Here is a 6,000-nt window from a genome sequence, read left to right on the forward strand (position 1 = left end):
CGGTTGTTTCACGTCGTTTTCCGCGCTTGAAGTTTGTTTTATGAATTTCTGATATATTTAGGTCTTTATTTCAATATATTTTCAGTTAATATGAAACGTTGATTCACTTTGGGACATAAGAAGTGCGTTCTTTGTGGAGAAACTCGCGAATTGAGTGAAATATCGTATCACTGATATGTTATCATTACCGCGCGCTTCATCTCAAATTTGATAGTTCACGTTGGGGACAAAATTTGCTTATTGAAAATGACATATGCTCCCTCTATCTATGTTTATTACTCTGAGGCTCCAAAGAAGCTATATTTTCGAATTGTTTGGAAATACCAAAAACGTAAAGGACAAATTATGTGTTTTTCTTATGGAACATACTGTTTTTTATAAAATTTTCAGATTGCATGGAATAAATGAACCCAAGTTAGTTTGTGGAAAAACTTTCAAATTAACACATTTATTTGTATGAGATTTTGGAAGCGAATACTAGTAGTATGAAGGAAAGTACTGACTTTTTGATAATCCTTGATAATTCTACTGAGCGTTCAAAATGAGACGATTCATTGATGTCTAATTCAAACGTTTTATAGCGGGCTTAGCTTAGCGGGTACATCCTGTATTTTCTCATTTGGTAGCAAATTTTCCGAAGAAAATGAAAATGCTACCTAAAAGGATAAAATACATGGTGTTCCATTTGGTATAAGACCGATTTTAACGTTTGAATAAGTCATCAATCAATTGTCTCATTTTGAACACCTAGTAGAATTCTCAATGATTATCAAAAAGTCAGTACATACTTACCTCCGTTCTTTAAGTATTCTCTATGGAAATATCATTTGAATACTTAAATTCAGTCATTTCTAAATCATCAGGTTCTTCCACAGAGTCTCCAATTGATGGAAAATCAAAATATCCCAAAGTTTTAAGTATATCAAATACATTATTAACAAGGCTACAAGTGTTCCAAAATAGAACTATAAAATATTATTCAACTATGGCATGTTAACACCTACATCAATATTATATAAGGACACTAAACTTTTGGACATTCATAACCTAAAAAAAATTGGAACAAGTTAAACTGATACATGGCATGACGAACAATTATATTATGTCAAATTATAGATTATAGTTGTTGTTGTACAGGATGTGCATAGTCATAACACCCGAGATAGAGGAACCATCAGAAGTGAACTCAGGTTTACAAGGAAAGCCCAGGACTCCCCAATTTACCGAGCAATAGAAGCATTCAACCAAACCCTCCAGAAATAAAGTATATAAGAACTAAAAAAAACTTTAATATTAAGTTGTACCTGAAAGATTTATTTTGTTTAGTTTAACGTTGTTGTTGTTTTGAATATTTTATAGTATTTTATGATTATTTTTTGTATATTGTTAAATAGGCCTTGTCACCAGTATTTGTACTGTATCAGAGGTCAATAATAAAGAAGTGAATAAATAAATAAAATATGAAACTTCGAACAAACTTGGGTTCATTTATTTCATGCAATCTGAAAATTCAATAAAAAACAGAGTGTTCCATAAAAAACATTTACACTTTTTTGGTACACCTTGTGTATTTCCAAACAATTTGAGAATGAAGTCTAATAATAGTGTCGAAAAAAAAAATAACAAATTTCAGTGCTGGAACACTCTGTATATAATTGTATTATTGAAAATAATAAACCAAAGTCGAATGAAAGAACAAGTTATTTGGTGTCGTTGAAAAAAATCTGAATAAAACATAAACAGAAAGCAATTAAGTAGTCCAAGGATCAATTCCTCAAAGATACAACGAAATGAAAGTGCCTATCGACTTCCCAAACCAGCCATATAAGGAAGTAAATCCTTTGGGACAATCTGAGAGTGACTTCCTATCATCTTCACAACTCAGCGATGGCAAACGAGAAATTCTATCTAACACCATTTAACGTAACACTTACAGAAAGCTAGAGGACCATTTTTCTTCGCGTCTTCCAGGTCCATACTCCTTTATTCAGCTCACGTTTGCTTCGAGATTTCCAAGAATCACACTTGGGAATTTCCAATTCTTTTGTGGGATAAATCCCAGAGTTTGACATGGAAAGGTTTATATGAAAGTGAATAGTCTTTGATATCGAATAACGATTTAGGAAAATATATCCCTTTTTTTCCTTTTTTCGAGGTCTTGTTCTGTGGGAAGTGGAACGTCATATGTTTTTGATGTTGGTATAGAAAGTTGAAATGATTAGGGGTTGTGTTCAGTAGGTTGTATCATTTAATCATTGGGACATATACGCTTCATCAACGTTTATAAATTGTTTTATTAGGTGTACAACTTTTTGCAATAGACGGCTTTATCTGTAAGTGGTAGTCGAAATGAATAGATCGTAGATGTCAATATTTCCCACAGTATGAGCAATACATGGTTTTGAAATTGAGTAAACTATGAAGAATACGCTACTTTTCATAGCAGTTGTAGGAAAACTCTTTTTATAATTCTGGCAGCAATTATGACGACCCAGCGCATTCTCCATTTTGCAACAGAAGGATTACATACAGGATGTTCTTAAATTGAAGATATGTACAACAGAAAATGAGAGATTCCTAGAATAATTATGTCCTTCAAACGCTTTTTTTTGATACACAGGGGGTTCCTAGTAACCCTACTTGTTTGTGATGATTATTCCAGTTTATCGAATCTTTATTGATCTTCGCTACAGATTGGGTAAATAAAAATAAGAGCCAAAACTTAATGTAAATTTATTCATCACAGCTTACTAATTTGATCCTTATAATGATTTTGATTTTCCTGAGGATTAATAGAAAATTGTTTGAAATTTTTTCCGGAATCGGAGGCAGATACGACAAAACTACATGAAACCAAAATATATAGAACTGGACCAAAATTTCTCTTTATATTTTTCTAAACTACCAGTGGTCCACCCAAAAAAAAGTTATGGTGGAAAGAAGCCAACACTCTTCCAGAAAAACATCACCCTGTAGATATACATTCCAAATAATAAGCATATCACATTATGAAAACTTTAAATTGGAATATCTATGGCAAATTTAAGTTGAATATCTTTTGAAAGGATGGTGCTATGAGAAAAAACTTGAAAGCAAAGCATATTTTTGCGAACTTATTTTTTGGGACTTTTTCCAAGGAATGTGTAACTTTGCTTTGTACCTCCAATTTAGGAACACCTGTAGACAGGTAATCCCAGATGTCTATTTTATAATTCGATTAATATTGAAATTATTTGCCACTGATAAAAAAATTTTATTCGAGAAAATTGGTTACAAAAATTAGTTGATATCCTGAACTCAATGTTATAAGTAGACTTTTTCAGAAACAAACTATTTGAAATTTGATTTCTAGAATTTTAGCCTTGATTATAAATCAATTGGGTTTCTTAAGCTGAAAATCAGACTGATTATATATCAAATATTATGTAACTAGGTCTTAAAGTTCTTATGCCGTTCAGACTTCTCTAATCGAATTCAGGGAAATTCTGTCGGTGGCTATTTTTTGTTCTAGAATATACACTGTGTCCGTAAAGTATGGAACAAATTCATTTTTAGCTAAACAGACCATTTTAAGAAATAATCCTGGAACACGTCGATTGTTATTTCAATTTACTATATTTTAAAATAATAATCTAATATGCAGGGTGAATTACTTTCGAGTATCTAATGACATCACCGTCATTCTTTTTAAATGGAACACCTCCATTTTGTCTCAATTTTCCGATTATTCTAGCTGAGATGATTCCAAAAATGTATCACATGTTGATTCCAATTGGTACAGGGTGGACAAAATAATAAATTAAATCCAAGCAATTATTAAAACATTCACGAATAGCAAAAATATTGTCGAACTAGACTGTCATTAAACACCAATAAATTACTAAACAAATAATGACATTTCACAAAAAACTAGACGACTATATTTTTCTTAAATTGATAAGAAATAATTTCTTTCATATTCTGTCTGCTAGACCACAAGTACCAAACATGTTTGGAAACAGCTTGTTTTTATTAATCTAAAAATGTAACAAACTACAGGGTGTTACATTCAAGCCAATTGCCGCTAGACAATAAGTATTTTTGATAATATTGTTAGTTTAACTAATAAAGAATGTTACGCGTTACTTTATGAGCACACACAAAACTATTGTATTTTTGTCCACCCTGTACCAATTGGAATCAACATGTGATACATTTTTGGAATCAACTCAGCTAGAGTAATCGGAAAATTGAGACAAAATGGGGCTGTTCCATTTGGAAAAAAATGATGATGATGTCATTAGATACTCGAAAGTAATTCACCCTGTATATTAGGTTATTATTTTAAAATACGGTGAATTAAAATAAAAAATCGATGTGTTTCAGGATTATTTCTTGAAAATGGTCTGTTTAGCTAGAAATGAATTTGTTTCATACTTTACGGACACAGTGTATGGTTCACAATGTTTATTACTGTAAATTACATACAAATTACAAATAGGATTGTTTCCTCCTGTTCCAAGTATAGGTTCGAAATGAAGGTGGTATTCAGAGACTGGAATAAGTCTTGAATTTCCGCAAAGCTAGGTTTTCGAGTGGATTATACCAAAGAGACGTTTGCCTCTTCTTGTTGTGAAACCATGGTTTGATATAAACGCTTTAATTAGGACCCTTGTCCTTTCTAAGTGGAGCTTACACAACGAAACATAGAGTGCTTAGGCACAGTACCTATACTTATAAAAGCTACTAGTTAGCCGTTAGCAACTTCGTTTATGAGTTATTTCTTCAAGGCTGAAAGAAATCTAGGATTGATTATTTTAGAAAAATATGGCACAAAATAAATTTCTTCAGAAAGTGTTCCACCATTGACGTTAAACGCTGAAATTTTAGATTTCTTTTTCGATATCGAGGAAGAATTTCAAATGAGGAAAATCTGCAAAATAACTGTGTGGAGTAGTCTGTTACTTCCGGAAAACACAGAAAGAAACTAAAATTCGATGTTTCTATAACTAAATTTGACATTTCAAGAATTGTAATCAATTATTTGTAATCAAAAATTGTATTGGTTTATAGATTTCTCAACAATCCCAACGAAAAATTGATTATAATTCATGAAATGTAAAATTTGGTTATCCAAACATCGAATTTAAGTTTCTTCCTGTATTTTTAGAAACCACAGACTACTCCATACAGTGAGGAATTGCGGTTTTTCCTCATTTAAGGTTCTTCCTCGATAACTCTCAAAGTATTCATTTCAGGTTTAGGGTTTACCCAAGTAACCCCCACTATTTTTGTAGGTTGAATCGACTGAAATAATAAAAAATATAGGTTCCAATTTGAAATTCTTGAGTTTTGATTGATTTGAGTTGCCCAAGTTCATGATCTTCTTATAAACACCCTGTACATTTTTAATCCAGACCGCAAACAGTCTTATAATAGTACGTATTTAAAGAATCGAAAAAGAAAAAAAAGTTTCGAAAAAAGCTTCTTTGCCGAAATATTCAAAAAAATGTGAGTCCTCATCGTCACCATTTTTTTCATAAGAATCTCATTAAGTCATGAACCGTTTGAATTTTTACTGAAGGTATGACATATTGCTGAAATTGTCATCGAAAAAGCTATCTAATGACGCAATAATGTACTGGGTGTGCGATTTGAAGTGAGGAAGTAGTAGTTTGTTTCCGGAAATTGTAGAGATCTGAAAATATTTTAGGGAGAAAGATCATGGGCGCCCGCAGGGGGGGGCCAGGGAGGGCCATGGCCCCCCCTGAGATTTTGAATGCCTCATTTTTCAGCACAACACCCTCAATATTACTTTCTCAATCCAAAGGGCAAGGAAAAAAGGAAAGTAATAGATTCACAACTATTTTCCGGTTTTCAATGGAATTACATACTATACATATAATCCATAATCGGCAGATTGTTGAGCACTTCTTGGGTGGAGAAAATTCATGGAACCGAAAGCACTCCATGCGTGTCAATTTGTTTATGAATTCATCTTATACACTGCGTCCGTAACCG

Source organism: Harmonia axyridis, chromosome 5 (genome assembly GCF_914767665.1).
Source record: "Harmonia axyridis chromosome 5, icHarAxyr1.1, whole genome shotgun sequence".
NCBI lineage: Eukaryota > Metazoa > Arthropoda > Insecta > Coleoptera > Coccinellidae > Harmonia > Harmonia axyridis.